Genomic DNA, 22,797 nt, shown 5'->3' with positions numbered 1-22,797 from the left:
AATCTGTCAGCGTCATGTCTTTGCTCTCTTCCCCTTCTCCTTTCATTCTCTCCCTGATATGGCTGACAAGTTCGCAGCAATCACAGTACGACTTTGTGTGTGTGTGTGTGTGTGTGTGTGTGTGTGTGAGAGAGAGAGAGAGAGAGAGAGAGAGAGAGAGAGAGAGAGAGAGAGAGAGAGAGAGAGAGAGAGAGAGAGAGATTAAATGCATAGACAGCACAGACATTAGGATTCTAACAGGGTGGTGAAGCCTGAACAGAAATGATGTACTGATTAAAATTAAAATAACCATTGTTACTGTGGAGAAGGCAAAATGGTAGCAAGTGCAGTAATAAAAAAGAAAGAAAGAAAGCAAGGTCTGTAAGAAATCGGAAGAAAAGACATCGCTACTTAACGTCGAAAAAAAGAGAACATCGAATAGCCAATTATTTTTAGATAAATGTGAACAATGTAAAGAATCCTGTGTTGCTTAAATAACCGTATGTTTTTGCAGAATGTATTTTTAAAGTGAGTATGATGATTTTTAAAAGTACCTGAAGAGGCTAGGGTAATGTTAGTATATTATAGTTTAGTGATACTCAGTATGATGGTATGTTTGACCTCTAGTTTCTATCTGTCTATCTATTGCCAGACTCCTTATTCCCGTAAGGGGTGGCCACAAACAAATCGCCTCCATGTCGCCCTGTCCCCCGCCATTTTACTCCCCTGCTGCTAGTTCACACCCCTCTCTCTCATATACCTCTCCACTCCATCCCTGCATCTCATCCATGGCCTCCCCCTCCCTCTCCCCCCTTCCACCGCACTCACATACACTCTCCTCGTCAGTTTCATCATCGTTAATTTGCCCTTTGGAGTCTAATCGTTCTTTTGCAATATAGTAGTATAAGGAGCGTATCTACTTCAAGATATGTTAAATATGTACTTAATTTTCATCATAGCCTTTCGTCAGACCTGCTGTATTGTACGTTTGTTGCTCAGTACAGTATCCGCACATTCCATTCAACGCACAGATCAATTAATCTCTGATGCTTTAAAACCCATGCATTAATATTTGTTCAACTGAGCAAAAACTGGAACTAAAATGATGAACAAAAATATTAAAGCTAGGCGTACTGTACAATCAACCCAAAAAGTATCGGCCCTCTTCCCGCACGTAGCAGTCTGAAACCTAGACCAAGCCTTGTGATTAATGTGGTACCTGTGATTGTAAGTGGAAATATTGTCCTTGCTAATTATTAGGACTCGAAATCGCATAAATCTTCACATGCTGAGTGCTATATATTTTTAGACATGTTAACATATTCTGCCTAAATGGCTCACTTGGTAAGCTGCTGTGCTCACGCAGTTGCAAGAGCTGGTTCGAATCATATATATATATATATATATATATATATATATATATATATATATATATATATATATATATATATATATATATATATATATATATATATATATATATATATACCACGTTTAGTACACCGCTTCCCGTCCTATCAGCGAAGTTAAGCAACGTTGGGTCTGGTTAGTACTTGGATGGGTGACCGCCTGGGAACACCAGATGCTGTTGGCATCCTTACGTGTCAAGTGGGGTTGGTGGAGGATTAGTGCCCCTCCACGTAAAACAATTAACTCTAAGCCCTTTGCCACCCCGTTTGGGATACATGGCGTCTGGCAATGAATGAATGAATATTTTTAACATATTCACGTGGTGCGTAAACTCGCTCATTATCACAACCATCGATGCCCTGGTGTACGATACGGTTTTGGTTGGCTGTACGTGCCGATTAGGTGGGATTTCGCGAAACTAGACAGGTGAAAGAGGAAGTGGGAAGACATTAGGGAAAAAAAAAAAAGCTTTATTGCAGTACAGTGACGTTTACTTCACCTTAGTTCCTGATACCTACACAATTTTATTCAGCTCGACTCCATGCGGTGACTTTTTCGAGTTTCTTTGCGCTTACTCAAGAAGAATTTTTAACAGCTAAGATAGATGTCGTGTAGTAAAGGATTAATAAAGGTTACATCTAAATTCTGCTACCTAACAAGTCACTTTTGTTATATATATTCATTTAAGGAGATAGTTGGACCTGTTGTGACTAATATTTGCTTTATCTCTTACCCTGCTGTTTTCTGTGCATTTTTAACTTGGCACAAAATACCATCCCTTCGCCTTCAGTACTGAGTTGTAGCAAGAGATCAACAGCAGACTGCGATGCTAGTCACGAACAAGTGCTATGGAATGAATGCAGGGTCGTAGCATTGTGTTGCCACTGAGCTACAGGAAATGAGTTACAAAAGGTCGTATATCTCTTGCCTAATTAAAACGAATGGAGTAGAGATACCCTTGTAATGCTTAATAAAATCGCCTATCATAATGTGACTGAATGGGGACGTCGTCGTAGTGAAGTGGCAAGGAGTAGGCGATCGGCCTGGGCTGTTGGTGGCATGACAGGATCAGAAAACACCCATCTACCTCTAGGGGATTCGAATCGATGCACATAATACATAAATACACATGTACATAGATACATACATACATACATACATGCATGAATACATACGTACATATGCATACACATACATACATACATAAATATACATAATTTTACATACATCTATCTATCTATATACCTAGGCTGCTTCCCCCAAGGAAAGGGAGGTAGCCGAGACAGGACGACACACTCCCCATTTACTCATCCATTCAAACACATTCATTCGCATCTTAGCCCCAAAGGGGAGAACGGACAGATCCTCACCGCACCACACCGCACAAGGGTCAACTGCGCAATGCAATCAGTGACATCCGCAGCAGGGCTCGACAGCAGAACTGGTTTACCCCTCCCACATCAGAACAGACCCATCCCCTTACCCACACCTGACCTGACTAGCTGATCAGACCAAATACGGGAGAATATCCCCTCAGGGCTGCGTCATCACTTATTCATTCACAATTTTTCTCCATTTATTTCTGTCACGCACAGCCACTCTTCCTTGCTCAACAGACATCCCTCTCGCATCCAGCGCTCTCTTCACACTGTCCATCCATCCTATTCGTGGTCTTCCTCTGCCTTACACCTCTCACATCAGATCTAGTTATCTTTTTCACCAATCGCTCATTATCCATTCTCTCCATATGCCCAAACCATTGCAACACCCTCTGCTCAACTCTACCAGCCATCTCCCGAACAACTCCAGTTCTCCTTCGCACTTCATCATTTCGCACTCGATCCATACGCGTCACTCCACACATACTCCTCAAACAACTCATCTCCATTACATTCAAACTTTTCCTCTCTGCTACACCTATATTCCATGTTTCAGCCCCATATAACGCAGTCAGTACCACAACACCCTCATACAGCCTTCTCTTTACATCCATTCTAAGCGAACGACATCTAAACACTTTTTTCATTCCTCCCAGCACCTTTCCTACTTCATTTATTCTAAACTTCACTTCTGCATCTATTCTTCCATCCACAGCAACATGTGACCCTAGATATTTAAAACACTCTACCTCCTCAAGCAACTCGCCATTCAAAACTATATTCATCCCCCTACCATCTACCAACCTCGTACACTTCATCACTTTACTCTTATTCTCATTTACTTTCAATTTCCTCCTTTCACACACCCTTCCAAACTCCTCCACGAACTGTCTCAATCTCTCCTCTGAATCAGCCACCAGTGCAGTATCATCTGCAAACAGCAGCTGCTTCAGATTCCACTCTCTACCATCAACATTCACCAGACTCAGACTTCCACCTAAAACTCTTGCATTCACCTCCCTTACAACACCATCCATGTAAATATTAAACAACCAAGGCGACATCACACATCCCTGTCGCAGCCCCACTCTCACGGGAAACCAATCACTCACAGCATTGCCCACTCTTACACACGCTCTACTATTTACATAAAAAGTTTTCACCCCTTTTAATAACCTACCATCAAGTCCATACAATCTTAAAACAGTCCACATACACATATATACAGTACCTACATACACACATACACAAGCAAGGTAGATATGGTTGGTGCCCTTCAGTCCGGTTATGAAATTTGTGTAATTTTGCCAGCACAGTAAAATTATAATCACTTTAGCACGATAATTTTGAGAAGGGAGTTTTAATACAACCTCCAGTACAATTACGTGTTAGGTGATTTTTTCTGCTATTTCCCGACGATTTCTTTCAGCTTAGGGGAGATTTCTAGCACAGAGGGAGTTCAAGAAGGCTATTTTTTATTTAATCCCTGAAGTTTGAAGTTCTCCTCAGCTGAATAAAATCGCCTGGAGGAAAAATACAAGGAAAATCGTAGGTGATGTTGATTTTGTTGTTGGTGGTGGTTCGTAGTGGTAGTGGTGGTGTTAAAGTTCGCGATGGTGGTGGTGTTAAAGTTCGCGATGGTGGTGGTAGTGGTTAGCGGTGGTGGTGGCGGCAGTGGTTTGCAGTGATGATGGTTCGTAGTGGTGGTGGTGGTGCTGTTGGTGGTGGTGGTAGTACTGTTGTTGGTGATGGTAGTGTTTGTGGTGGTGGTGTTAGTGTTGTTGTTGTTGTTGTTGTTGTTGTTGTTGGTGGTGGTGGTGGTGGTAGTATTTGTGGTGGTGGTGGTGGTGGTGGTAGTGGTGCCCCCATTTTCAACTGGAAAACCTGGTAGACTGCAGACTTATATTGCCTTCTCCTGCAGTCTGCCACCCTCCTTTCGGGGAATAATGTCATGTGGTTACGTGCGAATTAATTTTGGGATCATTACCGTATTGTTGAAGCTTAAACGGTGACGAACGGGTTATACTTGCAAGGAAATACTGAAGGACAGACAGCCATACAGCCATACAGACAGACTAACAAAAAAACAGAGGTATAGGCAGGAAAACAGACAGACAGACAGACAAACACAGGCAAACAGGCAGGTAAACAGACAGTCAGGCAGGCAAATAGGCAGAAGAACAGGCAAACAGAAAGACAGGCAAGCAAACAGGCAGGCAAATAGATGGACAGGCAGGCAAACAGGCAAACAGACAGGCAAACAGACAGGCAGAAGAACAGGCAAACAGATAGACAGGCAGGCAAACAGGCAGGCAAACAGGCAGGCAAATAGATGGACAGGCAGGCAAACAGACAAACAGACAGGCAAACAGACAGACAGGCGGACGAACAGGGACAGTTTCACATCAATGATAATCTGGTTACGAGAGAGAGAGAGAGAGAGAGAGAGAGAGAGAGAGAGAGAGAGAGAGAGAGAGAGAGAGGATGTAGTGAACGGTAAGGCAAGAGAAGGAAAGAATGAAGTGAAGAAGGAAGAGAAAGAGTGAAGGAAGGAGTGAGGAAGGAAGTGATGGAGAATGAAGAAGCAAGTGAAAGGGGAAGGGAAGCGTAAAGACAGGGGAAGGAATGAAGTGAAGGAAGGAGAAAATGAAAGTTGGAGTGGAAGGAGGGAGAGAATGGAGGAGAGTGAAGGAGGAGACGACAGGGCGACAAGGAAGGAGGGAAGGAAGGAAGGAAGGAAGAAAATGAAGCAAAATATTGGAAGGAGGACGTCGACGGATTACCTTAGCCGGCAGGAAAATGATTTTGTATTTACGAGAGAGAGAGAGAGAGAGAGAGAGAGAGAGAGAGTTAAGTGCACACACAGAGCGTATATCTCCGCCAACGTGTACACCACACAACAGATCACCACCAAATTTAATCAACTCTTCCCTGACACATGACCGATATCCACAAAATGTCACTGAAATACATCAGTACGGTAACGTTTTGAAAAACCTTGTGGAAAAACAAACATGGATGAATCGGTAGAGAGGCGGCCTGCAGTCCTAATGGACCCAGGATCGAATCCCGGCTGGGGCATGGAACAGTTTAAGGATTTGAATTTCCTAAAAAGCAGACTTTCCTGATGTACCAGATGACCCGCCGACATGTCGTAAAAATACCCCCGCTAATACCAATACACCTATCCTGTATGAGACAGCCCTAGCATGTATTCAGTATGGATGGTGGGTGTTAGCGCCGAAGTGGTGACATGTGGGGGTGTATGAGGACTACTGGGCCTTGGGATAGGTCACTGCCCTCGCGAAATAGGCCCTGAAGCCTTTGCCCAGAATCGGACACGTAAAAAAGAAGAAGAAAAAAAAAAAAACGGTGGCGGAGATAAACATAGACACAGACAAAAGTATATCACATTAACGACAACTATTTTCATATTATAATAAAAATCAGCAGCTCAGGATGCTCGGTATTGTTTCATCTCGGTGCTGTTCAGGGAAGTGTTTACAGTTAAAATCTCTGAATCAAGGGACTATTGTTGGATGCCTTTTTTCTTTGGCCGTTTGTACGTGAAAAAACAACTTTGTTATACGAGATTCAGTCGCTAGCGTGATATAAAGATCCGCGCTTTCGTAGGAAAAAGAAAAAAAAAGTGCTTATACGTGATTCCGCGCTGTCCTAGAATGCTGTGTCCGAAGTAGGAGCGGAGGATAAATGGTGGGGTAAGGATCCAAGAGAGATAAGAAAAGAGGGATGGTGACAAAGTAGACGGGAGGTAAGGTGAGAATGAAAGTTTAAAGGAAGGGGGAGAAATTGGTGTAGGACGGGAAAGAGGGAATGAAGGAGCGAGAGAGGGCGAAAAGCAAACTCCCAAACTATTCCTGTCTGTTGCTTCCCAGGCAAAACAAGTACGATATTCTCCGAGACATCTGCTGTAGCCTAGTGTATCTGACTTCGAAGTAAAAAGTGAATCATCGCTCGAAATGTTGAATAGGAGAATTTAACAACTCGGGCAATCCACAGTATGGGCAAGGTGCAAGCAACGAAAACTCAAGAATATATTGTTGTTTGGGATGCTAATATTACCATTAAATTTTTCCTACCAGCTGAGATTCCAGTGGGTGAGTCGCAGCAATGGCACAACAAACGTATCTTGAATGTGGAACTACTTACTCTACTTCAATTTGATATTCGGCATCTTGGAAGACATCGGTTCGAGGAGATGATTAGATGAGAATTTCAAAGGCGCCAGGAAAATTTTGCTAACAATCGAGTAGCAATCAATTCACAGTCCAAACTCCATTAAAATCCTCTCCAAATGAGTCCAAAGAAAATTATTCTCTTCTGAATTCCAGCAATTATCTTGAACTGCCCCCAGGTAGGCTACGTCTCTTAGGATGTTAATGCAGAAAGAATACAGTACCTCAGAATTTTTTGTTTCAGGTAAATTATTAAGGAATTCTGTAGTTCTAATGCCTGTATTCTCGTCGGGTATAGAGGAGGCTCTCTAGCACCTTTTCCTTAGCGATTTATTTTCGAATATGACTGGTTAATATCCTTTTGTACACTATTTCTGCGGTATATGGCGATGTTTGAAGGATTTATGTAACACAGAATAGGACAGTAAGGCGTAATAAGCAAAGTAAATCGACAAGAAAGCAGGCTTTGGAACTACGCTACGGCACCCACGATGAGAATCACTGGGGTAGAGAGAGAAGGATGGTGACAGACGATATTAACGAAAACGATATTGGTTTTGCGGTGACGGGAGACGCGGCTGCCTGGAGTAGAGGAGGAGGAGGAGATAAAGGGAGAAAAATTATGAAAATTTAAAAATCAAACTTAAAAAGAACACTATGGGTGGTATGCTAATATATTAATGAAGCTTCTTAACACCTTCCCCTAAGCGATTTATTTGGCTTACTACACCTTACTGTTCTCTTCTGCTTTATATAAATCCTTTTTATATCATCATACTATGCACAAATAAAGTACAAAAGGATATTAACCAGCCATATCCAAAACTAAATCGCTAAGGAAAAAGTGTTAGGAAACTGTCTTCCTTAACCAACGAGAATACGGACTTTGGATACTGCGGACCTCTGGAAGACGGCATAATCCCTCGTTTTGACTTTGACCTTCTTTCCCAAATTTGAAAAAAAATTGTTCTTCCGATGGTTCTCAATCATCACTCCATGTCTGCTACAAGTCCTTCAAAAAAATAAAAAATCCATAATGCTGCTAAGAGAGAGAGAGAGAGAGAGAGAGAGAGAGAGAGAAACAAACCGAACCAAAAACATAATCTCCTTCTTAGACGTAATTATTAATACCGTAGTAATGTCCAATCCTCTTCAGCAAATAAAGGAGATGGGATGCTAAAAAGTACTTACGAATATATATATATATACATGAGATAGGCAAATCAGACAGTATTAAATTCTTTCATTTTAACTTGGCCTAATAATGACATTCCTCTATCTTCAGAGCTCAGGTGTTAGAAGAGATTAAGAAAAGAATATAACTCTAAGTCGTGAACAGAAGCTATGGATAGAAGAAGTAAAGCAAAGGGAAGAAGAGAACTGCACAGAAATTGAAATAAAGAAAATGCACACTCGACTAAATATTCTAAAGATATGAACCGCATCATAGGAAACCAAAAGAAGGACTAAAAAAATAGTTTCGTGATGATCTGAGGAATGCATATGAAGTCCCATTTTCTCATATTTGTAGTTTTATTTACCACATAATGAGTTAAAGATTGCCAATTTACATACCTGCGTTTGTGGCACCTAACTGGAAGAATGTCTGTTTACTGGGAACTGTTAGCACATAAACCTATTAAGGAGTTTGTGGATGATATTAGTATACCCACAGCCTATATATTTAATGTGTGAAAACTAAACTCCTCCCAAAGGGGTGAAAGCTTGCTAAAATCTGAGCTCTTCCAAAAAGGAAGTGATAACAGTGTAGGGTTCTTTGCATCCTCTTTCGCCTACCCGCGGCTCTGGTAAAAATTTGGGAGGATTTTGTGAGTCAAATGAAATTTTAAAATACTATTATTAAATGTAATTTAAACTCTTTCCAATATCGAGTCCTAACAGGTCAATCCAATTAGCCAACGATGATTAAATTGTCTGATACCGCACCTGACAAAGTCAACATAAAATATTGCCTAAGCGGTGCTTATTGATTTTAAAAGAATTTTGATGTGTAGATCATACGGCTGCAGTTCATGAACTGTATCTGCTAGGATGGAGACCATCTTTACTTTCCTTTGTTGCGTGATTTTCATCAAATCATAAGCACAGAGTGAAGTACCGAAATAAGATCTTACAGTTAGACAACAAACACTGTGCGATCCCTCAGGAGACAGTTAAGGCCTATAATTTTCCTTGTAGTAGTCAACATGTATGTCGCAATGTAAATACTCATGCTAATAAGTAGATGATTTAACTCTTGCTGAAATCATACTCGATGTGTATGACAGTATTAGGTTCACTATGCAGGGTGCACTAGATAGCCACGAGACTGACTGAGACTCAGAATGTCCTCAAATCCCCTCAACTATAAGGGAATGATTGCATGTTCTATAAAAACACGTAATTTACCCTTCGCTACTGCTAACTGACTGTACTTTACCAGCTGTAAACAAATGTAAACTATTTACTTTATAACAATCAGAACGTAATTGTAATGATCATGTAAGCCACATCAATAAAAAGTCAAACGAATCTCAATGTATATACTGTGTCCTGGTTGTTAGTTTGGCTTCAGCAAGAATGTTATATTTTCTCTGTATAACTGGTTTATATGCAAAACAATTGAACATGTAACGCCACTTTGCCATCCAGTATTTACTGAGGGGAATGTACGCAACTAGAACACAGAGAAAAAATGTCTGAGAGTTATATTAAGCACAGAATATACAAATTATGAAATAGTCTTGTCAATATTCAAAACAAATTCACGGTATGACAGGCGTGAAAAAGTCAATAATTCACTCAGGAAAAAATGTACGGTATACAAACCTGAAAAACACCGTTACATATACCACCAGCTTCATATGATACACTCAAACACGGTAGAGATAGGAGGAGAAATAATTTGCTACAGACTTCTAAGATGTCAAACAAGGCTCCATTAAAAGTCTAGTATTCCTCACACTGTATGCTGAACTAATGACATACATTTAGATGCATCTTGTAAGCATATATTTATTAACATTATTTATTATCTGTTCTGCGTCCTGTATTATTTGGTATCACACTATGTATAACAGATATAACCTTCCTCTGGTCAAACGCAGCACCAGAACTGTTATTTCGGAAAGTATTACAGCTTCTGCGGGACAACACACATAGCTGAAAAGCTTACTTATTTGAATTAGGCGTTTGTTAAGTGACTTTTCCCAAAATTCTTTGTCTGTCTGTCTGTCTGTCTGTCTCTCTCTCTCTCTCTCTCACACACACACACACACACACACACACACACACACAAAATGGTTATCTCGGTAATTATTAAACCTACATCAGACCTAAACATACCTTGGGAGAATTTTTGGGAAAGGAATGGGTGTTACATGCCCTTATCAAAAATTCGCCACCATATTACTGAAAAAAAAAACTCTAAACTGGGTATAAAAGACGAGTTATTTCCGACATTACTAACCCCTTCTGTCCTGTGATATATTTCTAGTTTATTCTTTTTACCACCTCACGGCTCTAACTGAACTTAGAAGGGATCTCTATATGAAAGGATCGATGACGCTTATAGCTAACACCTTCAGTCTGTAAAGCATCAATTAAAAAATAAAGGCAGCTGGGAATAACAATCAAAAACTATAATATATTCGTACATGATCAGAGTCAAGGGTAAAACTACAGCGAACCTAGACACATCGTTGGAATGACAACATAAGCAAGCGTGCTCAATAGAACATGTTACACACTTTCACGTGGGGACGACTGCAACTTCATTATTATTATTATTATTATTATTATTATTATCATCATCATTATTATTCTTTACAGTTATAATACTGGCTTATTCTGCCATCAAACTGCTTGAAATACGGTAGAAAAGGACGCAAGTATGGACCACAATAAGGTGTAAAACTACAGCTCATATCAGTGAATTCCAGACAAAAAGAGAAATAAGTTGAAGGACGTTTGGTAAACAAGGTAACATCGTGAAGGATAAGGCACTGGTTCCATGGCAAAGCAAACAAATATATATATATATATATATATATATATATATATATATATATATATATATATATATATATATATATATATATATATATATATATACATGCACCGTGTGAGGGACAGGAGTGAGAGAGAGAGAGACAGGTTTTGGGATGAGCTGCATGAAGTAGTGGGAGAAATGCCTAGGAGTTATAAAGTGATTGTAATGCTGGTTATGAATGGAAGAGTAGGCACTGGTCCTGAGGATGACATAATGGGTTGTTATGGAGTACCAGGAGAAAATGATAATGGGAAGCGACTAAAGGGTATGTGTCAGGAGAGGAGGTTGTGCATTTGTAACTCGTATTTCAAACACAAAGATGCACATAAATACACGTGGCACAGAGGGAACGGGGACCATGTTAAAAGAAGCATGACTGAGTACGTGCTCGTAGGGGGGTCGATGATAGGAATGGCTGCTGATACGAGAGCCGTGAGAGGACGATGTGGAGGTCTGTCAGATCATATGACTGTGATATGCAAGATCAAGCTGAGAGGAGCGAGGTGGATCAGGAGAGAAAGGAGCAGTCAGGGAGAAAGACTGAATGCTGAGACGTTGAGGATCAAAGAAATGGCAGATGATTATAGGACCAAAGTAAAAGAGGAATTAGAATCAGTGAACTGGAATGAAATGGATCTGGACAGCCTGTGGAATGCATATAGGGATTGCTTAGTATGCAACTAAAGCAGTGCGTGGTGTGGCAAGAGTAACAACAAAGAAGAAAGGCATGGCATGGTGGGATGAGGATGTTATGAGAGTAGTGGAGGAAAAGAGAAGTAACTGAAGTGGCTACAGGACAGGGGTTCAGTTGAACTAAGAACTGAATATATTGGGAGCAAGAAGCGCATAAAGAGAATAGTGAAGAGGAAAAAGAAGGAGGTAAATGATCTATGAAGAAAAATAAATGTGAACTACTATGAAATTAGGAATTATTCTGGGAAGAGGTGCAGAAATGTAGAAGTGAAATTGGAAAGAAATGTGATGGTGTGAAGGATGTAGGTGGTAGATTATTAACCCATGGGGATGAAGTAAAGACCAGATAGAAATAATATTTTGAAAGCCCGATGAATGGGAATAGAGAGAGCAGAGTGGCTGTAAACATGATTGGTTTGGGGTGTGTGCAGAGAAGGAATGGATGAAGTAAGGACCAGATGGAAAGAATATATTGAAAAGCCTGATGAATGGGAATAGAGAGAGCAGAGCAGCTGTAAACATGATTGATTTGGGGAGTGTGCAGAGAAGGAATGCAGTGCCAGGAGACGTGACACTCACAGGTGAAGAGTGCTGTGAAGAGGCTGAAAAATGGGAAAGCAGCTGGGATTGATGAGGTGTATGCAGAGATGCTTAACCCGACCCATCCCGGCAGATTTTTAACCAGTGGCCTCCCCCAGTCCTGGCAGAGTTTCAATTTTTTTTTTTTTTTTTTTTTTTTTTGCTAAGACCTCCGTTTTTCATGAGAAACATCGAAAATTCATAGAGAAATTGCTCACCTGAGGTTTAAAATGCTGATACAAGTAACAATACCCTTACCTGGCTGTGTTTTCTATGGGATCTGGCTACAGAGAAAACGTGTTCTATGGGAGGGGTAACTATTCCAAACCACTCATAATAGTTATTTATTTATTTGGTACGAATTTATATGTAGTACAAGAGTATATTGGTTTTCACACAGTAATATAGGCGATATAAGCATTGTTTCCCTCACTAAACACATCAACATACCGCATCTTGTTAGTGACATTACCTGATCATCATTTCTGACTGTTTCTTCCTCTAACGCTATGTAAACTTTGTCCTCCACGTTGTCATCGACTGGGGTATCACTCTGTCCTTGAATTTTGTACTGTGGCGCAACATGTCTTTACTGGCCATATAGGCGATATAAGCATTGTTTCACTCACTAAACTCATCAACATACCGCATCTTTTTAGCAACATTACCTGATCATCATTTCTGACTGTTTCTTCCTCTAACGCTATGTAAACTTTGTCCTCCACGTTGTCATCGACTGGGGTATCACTCAGGCCTTGAATTTGGTACTGTGGCGCAACATGTCTTTACTGGCCAAGTCACTGGTAACAAATGAGTTGAAAAGACAATGGCATGTGGGGGGGGGAGGTTATGCAGAGTAAGACATTGTCCCCACCTGGCATTGGGTAGAGGAAGGTGTCCCTGTATATGTACCAAAAATCACACGCGAAACTTGAAAAATGTGCAAATGACGGACCTTGCAATTGCAACGTGTTTATATACATCAATGGGAGTCACAGTGACAAAACATTCAGACGTATATATACGTCAGTGGGATGCGGCAGGTTAAGTGTAGTGGAGAGAGAGGAATGAAGTGCTTGTTGGAGATATGTAAGAAGGCATGGATGAGTGAACTGTGCCTGCAGAGTGGAAAAAGGCTGTGATTGTACCCCTGTATGAAAATAAAGGTGAGTGAAGTGGGTGCAAGAATTATCATGGCATAAGTTTATTGAGTGTGGTAGGGAAGGTATATGGAAGAATTATTATAGAGAAATAAGAGAGATATCAGAAGTCCTAGTAAGTGATGAACAGGGTGGCTTTAGGAGTGGCTGAGGATGTATGGATCACATAAATGCAGTGAGACATATAGCAGAGAAGGCTTGTGAGATGGACCATAGGGTGTTTATGGCATTCATGGATCTGGAAAATGCATATGACAAAGTGGACAGAGAGGGATTGTGGAAAGTTTTGCGCATGTACGGTGTAGACGGTAAGCTGCTAGGTGCTGTCAAGAGTTATTATGATGGTAGCAAAGCATGTGTAAGGGTTAATGGGCATCTAAGTGAATGGTTCACGATCGGTGTGGGCGTGTGACAAGGTTGTGTGATGTCCCCATGGCTGTTCAATATATATATGGATGGGGTGATGAGAAAAGTAAAAACACGAGTAATGGGGAGAGGGATGGCGTTGGTAATGAATGGTGATGGATGAAAAATCTCAAATTTGTTGTATGCTTATGATGCAGTACTGCTTGCAAGTACCGGACAAGAACTTGGTAGGCTAGTACAGAGTTTTGCCGATGTATGTGAGCATCATGCCTTCAGAGGAAATGTAGAAAAGAGTAAAGTGATGGTTACTGAGAGAGGTGACGCCCAGTGTGATGTTGCAGTGAATGGAGAGAAACTGGACTGGTGAGAGAGTTCAAGTACCTTGGGTACAGTGACAGAAAAGAGAGGAAAATGTGCAAAAGAAGTTGAAAGTGGAGTGACACAAGGAAGAAAGGTAGCTAATGCAATGAAGGCTTTGATAAGAAACAAAGGCTTAAGTGTTGAAGCTGCACAAGGCTTACATGAAGGAGTGTTTTTGCCAACTTTAACACATGGATGTGAGACTATGGTGTGACATGAAAATGAAAAGTCAAGAGTAAGAGCAGTGGAGATGGGCCTACTGAGGAAGGTATGTGGAGTACAAAGGGTGGATAGGATACGAAATAACGTGATTCGTGAGCGATGTGGAGTGAGGAAGTCAGTGGACACCAGAATCTGAGTGTACTGAGATGGTATGATCATGTGGAGAGAATGGATAACAATAGAGTGGTGAAAAATGTATATCTGAACGAATTTGAAAGAGAGAGGAGGCGAGGTAGGCCAAGGAGAAGATGGAGAGTTACGGTGGATGAGTGCGTGAGGAGAGAGGTTTGGAAGTCGGTGAGGCTAGGGAACTGACAAGAGATCGAGCTGGCTGGATGAATGTTGTGGGAAGAAGTGCATGATCAGGGATTTGGCACCCCTTTTTAACATGGCAGCATCCGGATTGACTCAATCCGATACATTTATGTGAAGCTACAGAACATGGTGAATGTTTTTTGGCATATTCGATAGAGCCAGGATTCCGGGGCCTTTAATGATGAGTGAATGGAAGTATGGCCTATTGCAGTGGGCAAATTTGGGCTGTCTGGACATTGCTACTCCTCACCCTGTCTTAGGGTGGGAAGGGAGGTCCGGATGATGATGATGATGATTATAGATATATACTGTATATATATATATATATATATATATATATATATATATATATATATATATATATATATATATATATATATATAAAATCAGTGTATGTGTTCTAATTATGAGTCAGAAACGTGGATTCAATTGTAATTCCTATACCAGAAATGTTAAGGAGAAATGGACAGGATCAATATTGTTATTTCATATAGGGAAAAAATGAGTTGCTCGGACACGGGACTAGAGGAAAAGACACAACATAATCATTACAATGAAAATCAGAGATGAACATGGGCAGGATAGATCTTGCACACAGCAGAGAGGCTAACAGTAGCACAAGCTTGGTTCCTGAGTGGCAGCTCTGAGGTGGTGTGAGGAAATAAAGAGGACTGGGAACAAGGTGGAGGGGCGAAATTCTGAGCTATGCTGGGAAGGGATACACTTTATAATTTCTTCTTCCTCTTCCCAGACGATTTTATCCGCCTTTGGGAAACTCCTTTAACTGGGTCAGATAAAGCTTTCATTATCCCCTTCACCAGCGAAAGTCCCGCCATTATTGAATAAAAGTCTGGTAGTAACATAACAGAAATAAGAAACGCCGATGTAGTGAAGGGGAAATCCTCCTGGTTTGTTACTGAAGCCTATTAGTGGGTTCTGAAAGAGTCTGAAATTGGTGTAAGGGAACTGCTGGCTTCAAGTGTATTTACATGTAATAGTAACTATCTGGGGTGTTTCATGTTGAATTGTGGTTAGTGTTCTTTATAATGCGTTGTCTCGTCTTACTTCCTTCTCAGTGCTTCATTTCCTCCTCCTCCTCTCTCTCTCTCTCTCTCTCTCTCTCTCTCTCTCTCTCCAGACAGACAGACAGACAGGTAGACAGATATACATCAATCAATCAATCAATCATTTCCTGTGGCACCCCACGGGATGCATAGGGTCTCAATGAACTCTCTCCACCAATATTTGTCTCTTGCCATCTCCTTCAGATCCCACCAACACTCCTCTCCTGCTTCTTTTTTCATTGTCCTCAACCAGGTTTCCCTCGGCCTACCTCTACCTCTTCTTCCTCTAGCAATCCACTCTGGCACATCCTGTATTAAACAACCTTCTTTTCTGTATATGTGCCCCAGCCACTTCCAGCGAGACAGTCTCACATATTCATTAACTGGTTCCACTCTCGTAATATCCCTTACTCTTTCATTTGTAACTCTGTCTTGCCACTTTACCCCAAGAATCCTTCTCAGTATTTTATTCTCAAATCCTAATACTTTCTGATCTGTTGCAATTGTACTGTACCATGACTCATGCCCGTAAATTAAAATGGGTCTAACCATGGACTTGTAAATTTTCACTTTAGTATGTATCGAAAGCATATTATTATTCCAAACAGATTTCAACATTCCAACAACTCGCCAAGCCTGTCTAATCCTCTCCTCAATTTCATTGTTTAATGATCCATTAGATAATACAATCGTTCCCAGATATTTAAAGTTTTCTACATTCTTCACCACATTATTCCCAATTACACAATCGATTTGGTTCTCCACGTTCATATTAATAATTTCAGTCTTTCCACAATTTATTACCAATCCCACTTTTTCTCCTTCCTCCACCAGACAATCGAGCACCCTCTGCATCTCGTAAATACTTCCGCATATCAGTACAATATCATCAGCATAGTCCAAATCCATCAGCTTCTTATTTTCTTTCCAGTTAATTCCTGCACCTGTTCTCCTTACAACCTTTTTCATAACATAATCCATAATTAAAACAAACAACAATGGCGAAAGAACTCCTCCTTGAATCACTCCTGACCTAACTTGAAATGGATCACTCAAAGAACCACCCACCATTACCTTACAAAAAGTACCTTCATGCAGGCTTCTAATAATATTTACAAACTTTTCTGGTATACCATAGAATCTCATAATTTTCAACATAGCTCCACGTGAAACACTATCAAACGCCTTTTCAAAATCCACAAAACACATGTTAAGTGGTATTTTCATCTCATTAGCTTGTTGCATTAGATGCCTTACAATAAAAATCTGATCATTACAACCTCGACCCTTTCTAAATCCCGCTTGTTCTTCTCTTAAAATTTTATCAATTACTGGCTCTATTCTGTTCAACAAGATTTTGGAAAAAGACTTTTGCAACTACAGGTGTCAAAGTTATCCCCCTCCAATTGCCACACACACTTAAATCTCCCTTTTTTGGTATTTTTATAATCACTCCATTTTTCCACTCTTCTGGAATTCCACCATTATCCCAAGCCACATTAAAAAGTTTCAAAAGCGCATTCATCAACTCGTCATTTTCCACCTTAAGCATTTCGGGAAATATTCCATCCTCTTCTGGGGCCTTAAAATTCTTTAATTCCTTTATAGATTTTGCTACCTCTTCCAAAGTTATATCCCCTGTTTCTATCTGCAAATCTCTCTCGGCTGGCAAAATGTCCTCTTCAGCTGGGATTGGTCTATTTAGAACAGATTCAAAGTGCTCTTTCCATCTTCCTTTTATATCCAAATCTTAGTCATGAAATTACCATTTCTATCTCGTACAGGTATTTCCTTCCTTCTCTTTTCAGTCCCAGTTAACTCCTTTATGGCCTGATACGCTGCTCTTGTGCTCTGACCGTCATTTTTACTTAATTTAATTTCTGTCTCTGTCGCCTTTTCATCATATAGTCTCCTCTTATCACGTCTAACGAGTCTTTTTACTTCAGACTGTAAACTCCAGTACTTTGCTCTAAGTACTTCAACTACCTGGCCATCAACATGTTCTTCACTTCTTAACTTAGCCTCTTTCCTTTTCTGAATTACATTCCATGTTTCATCTGACATCCACTTTTTCCTTCTCGCTTTTCCCTTTTTCTTAATAGTAACCTTAGCACTCTTATGCAAAACCTCTTTTACCTCTCTCCACATTTGATTAATATCATTGTCTTCAGATTCCATCAAAGTCTGCAGGACTAGAAACTTGTTTCTACATTCGCACCGAAACTTTTCCATCGTGCTCTCATCACTTCTCAGCTCATCAAAATCATAATTATTACCTCCTGTACAATTACCATTAACGTTTCTCTTAAGTTTTATTTTAATCTTTGACACAACAAGTTGATGATCACTACCTATATCTGCCCCCCTCCTTACGCAAACATCTTGCAAATAACTCCTATGCTTTCTTCTAATTGCAATGTGGTCAATCTGGTTACAATATTTACCACATGGTGAAATCCAAGTAGTCTTATGCATTTTTCTATGCTCAAAGATAGTTCCACCAATTATAAGGTCATTTGCCAAACAAAAGCTTGCAAGTCGCACCCCATTTTCGTTTCTTATACCAACACCCTTCTTACCCATACAATCTTCAAAGCCATCCCCACTACTGCCAACAATCGCATTAAAATCACCAGTGCAAACTAACACATCATGTCTTGCCACTCTATTCACTACATCCTGCAGCTTCTCATAAAAGTCATCCTTCATTTCATCAGCAGCCTCATTTGTCGGAGCGTACCCTACAACCATACTGATATTACCATGGTCAGATTTTAAGCGAGCATAAAGCAAGCGCTCATTAATTGGTTCAAACTCACAAAGTGCCTTGCAAGCATCTCTACTCAGCAGTAAGCCTACTCCTTGGTAATGATTTCCATCATTCCTACCAGAAACCAACATAGTAATACCATCTTCCAAATTCATTTTATCAACTCCAAGCAACCTCGTTTCTGTAAGAGCACAAATATCCATCTTGTATTCCTTGAACACTGAAATAAGTTCTTCCATTTTACCAGCCTGACTGAGAGTTCGAACATTCCAGTTTCCTATTCTTAAGGTTCTTTTTGGATTTATGAACTTATTTTTACACCGTGGGATTCTTAGCACCCCCTGCCCACTTAAGGGCTGCACGGAACTGAGGGCCATTGTTTCGTCACCAGAGTTCATAAAGATTTCTTAGGCAGTAAAATATTTTACCCTGAAGCCAATGCCAGTGACTAGCAGGAACCAGACAATGGAGAGAGGAAATTAACTAAATGAAATTAAAATGCAGAGGGTTTGGACAGACAAAGTACAAGGGAATGAAGGAGAGCAAAAAGAATGTAGATAAAAGTGTCCCTTTTAGTCGCCTCTTACGACAAGCAGGGAATACTGGGGAAGTACTCTATCCCCCCTTCCCCAGGGGATATATATATATATATATATATATATATATATATATATATATATATATATATATATATATATATATATATATATATATATATATATATATGTATATATAGATATATACTGTATATATATATATCCATCCATCCATCATCCAATCCTACATTGCCCCATGAGAAGGGTAGGAGCCCAGGGCTAGGCAGTTAGTCCCAACATTTAAGATGAGAGTGACCTGCCTCACTCATCCCTGAGTGACAATACATGAGGAATCAACCCCAACCATCCCTTGGATATAAACCTTCACCAGCTCAATCCGATTGGAGTGCAATAATTACCCACTAAACCACCAGGTGCCAAAATTTGGTTATATGGTTACCACCCAGCATAGTAAATAGTTTCCTGGTGTTCAGGAAACCATTTGGCTTGTCACTCAGTGTAGAGTCACCCACAGGCAGAAGGAAGAGGAAAGAATGAAGGAAAGAAAGACAGAAGAGAGAGTGTAAAGTCACTCGTAGGCAGAAGGACAAGGAAAGAATGAAGGAAAGAAAGACAAAAGAGGATGGAAGGAAAGAAGGATGGAGGAGAGGAAAGGGCAGACACCCAACAGCAGCACTACATCGAGTGAGTGGATGGTGAGTGCCCCCACCCACCATTATATATATATATATATATATATATATATATATATATACACACACAGTATATATATATATAAATACACAGTATATGTATAAAAATATGAGGTGTACAGTAGAGGAGTCAGCCAAGTGCCATATTTTACGAAATTGAGTTATGTATAACACTGTCTTCCTCCAACTCTCCTCTGTCGAGAGTAAGGCTCGAGGTTGGAAACAGAAATGTCAGTAAGGGTGAAAATCCCATTTTAAGGTGTGACCCTACAGCACTTGCTGACATAGTGTCTAGTAGGTATCCACACTTTGATGGAGGAGACAGCCAAACGTCATCAGCTGGTCTTGCAGCCTCACTAGCCAATGAGCAACAGCTAGGAGCGCGGCTGGGAGTTTGTTTACGTTTTTCAGCCAATGGGAGAGCGGTTTACAATCAGTTGCCCTCCACGAGTCCATGCATGTATACCCGCGGACCATTCAGTGGAATCTCTGTTTTCATCTTATTTTCTTTCTGTTACAACATTAACCCACCCCGTGCCAGTGCCGTTTTAAAACGGTCTGACATAACTGAGCAGCCAGTGCCAGTGCCGTTTTAAAATCGTCTAAAATAAAAACTTCACTGTGACCACATTTTTCAAGATTCGCAGGTAAAAACTGGCAGGCATGTAAGGTAACTGCTCCTCTACCATCCCCCAGGTGTCAAGGCCATACACTCACTCGCTCTCCCCCTCATGCTCGCTCTGCCTCACTCTGCCTGTGTGCCTCACCCAGTGCTGTACATAGTGAAGGCATTTTGTAAATATATTCATGTAAGTGTAAGTTGTAAATATTTTCTTGTAAGTGTAAGGACTATATAGTGAAGTCAAGCTGTAAATACCTTCTTGTAAGTGCCAGGACTGTACATAATGAAGTCAGGTTGTACCCATCTTCAAGTAAGTGTAAGATAATGCATCCACAGTGAGAAAGACAAACAAATTATGATAGATGCTGAAGTACTGAGTAATCAGAAAAGTGTGCTGAACATTGCTATACCCTCCCAGCATACCCTGAGTAATGTATACCTTACACAAAAAACGGCTTTCTCTCACGTATGTAGTGAGTGTGAGAGAACGACTATACGTGTATACGAGTATACTGGACGAATAAAACCCATTTCTGAGCCTCTGTCAGTATTTTAACGGCGAAATTCGTTGTTTCCACATCATAATCTATCATTTTAACCAAGAAAAAAAAAGGTCGAGAAATGGCCGGCATTGGGGTAACCCATAGGGCTAAAAATAGCCGGCATGCAGCGGGTTAATTGTGTATCATAATGGGTGATAACAGTGAGCTAAACATCCCTAGCACCTCGAGGAGAAGGAAGAAAGTGCGTCAGCCTGAAACATGGCAGTGCAATGTGGCAAAGAAGAAAAGAACTTCTGGCGAGGCTTATACCAGCATGGCGACAAAGCAACAAGTTGCAGCCAGGAGTGTGGGACCACCTTGTGCAGATGGTTGTTTTGCTAAGGTTACAAGACCAGTGACTGATATGATATTTACTGAATTTTGGAAGCTAGGTGATTTTAACATGCAAAATGTGTATTTACAGAAATTAGTGTGTATGCTATCAGTAAAATGACATCGTCCATCAAAGAATGCGGCTTCTGGCCCTGCTTGTAGGTTCAGCTACTCCTACACTGTTCATTATGAGAATACAGTGTGCTCTGTGTGCAGACAAGGTTTCTTGTCAATCTTTGGTTTAAAAAGAAGTGGTGTCGAGTACGCAGTGAAGTGTGTGGGTGTCACAGGTGTAAGTACAGGTGATAGGCGTGGCAAAAGCAGACCAGGTAATGCACTTCCTGTTGGTGTTGTTGATCATGTTCATGAAAACATACAGCTCTTACCAACAGTTAGTAGTCATTACAGCAGAGCTAAATCACCTCACAGGAAGTATCTAGAATCACAAGCAACTATAAAGGTGTTGTATGACAGGTATGTTGATTGGATGACCACTGAATACCCAGGTGAGAGTGTTGTGAAATATTCATATTATCGGAATGTGTTCACCAAGAACTATAATATTGGTTTCCAGCCTCCTGCTACAGACACTTGCAGTAAGTGTGACGAGTTGTTGACTGCAATTAGCGCTGCTAAGGATGCTGGTGGCGATTCTCTACATAATCTTGAAGCTCAGTTAGCTGTACATAAAGAATTGGCTAGTCAAGGCCAGCAAATTATGAAGGATTATGCTTGTAACAATGATCCTGATACTCGAGTGATTTGTGTCGATTTGCAGCAAACCTTACCTGTACCCAAAGTATCAACAAGTGTTGCTTATTACAAGCATAAACTCTGGGTGTACAACTTGTGTATTCACAACTTGACTACTGGAAAATCGATGATGTATGTATGGTATAAAGTGACAGGCGGGCGTGGCTCAGTGGAGGTTGCAAGTTGCATTAAACACTGGATTGCACAAGAGTACAGTGTTGAAGATTTCTCCAAAATAGTTGTTATCACTGACAACTGTGGTGGACAAAATAAAAACATAAACATTGTGCTGAACTATTTATATGAACTACACACAGGTAGAGTCCAGTTCATTGATCATTTTTACCTAATACCTGGACAGTCATACATGGGTTGTGATCGAGCTTTTGGCAGTATTGAAAAACGCATCAGTAGGTATGGTCACATTCATAGTTTGGATGAGTACATTCACATCAATCATACAGCCACAGAACAACGCTATGAGGTGGTTAAAATGAAACAGAAAAACTTCCTAAACTCTGACACATTGCAGCGCTTTGTTGTCCAGAGAAAACCTAGTGACCCGAATATAAAATTCAAAGATGCTAGAAGATTCATGTTCAGACTGCAGTACAGAGAGGGCTATTTCATAACAGTGTCGTATGATGATAATGCTCCAGCTACAGCTGTATGGCTGATGAAAGGTAAAGCAAACTACGGTGTCAGAAAGTTTAATCTAGGCGATGTTCCCCTCACGCCAAAGTATGATAAACCA

General features: G+C 40.5%; 1 pseudogene; it reads left to right on the top strand.

The window, feature by feature from the left end:
- Window positions 1-1,454: 1,454 nt before the first annotated feature.
- LOC145408156 (5S ribosomal RNA) lies at window positions 1,455-1,573 on the top strand (annotated as a pseudogene).
- The last annotated feature ends 21,224 nt before the right edge of the window (window positions 1,574-22,797 follow it).

The sequence above is a fragment of the Coenobita brevimanus genome, chromosome 75 (assembly GCF_032717465.1).
Source record: "Coenobita brevimanus isolate Jiangsu-jjx chromosome 75, ASM3271746v2, whole genome shotgun sequence".
NCBI classification, from domain to species: Eukaryota; Metazoa; Arthropoda; class Malacostraca; order Decapoda; family Coenobitidae; genus Coenobita; species Coenobita brevimanus.
This window is presented reverse-complemented; position numbering and strand designations above follow the sequence as displayed.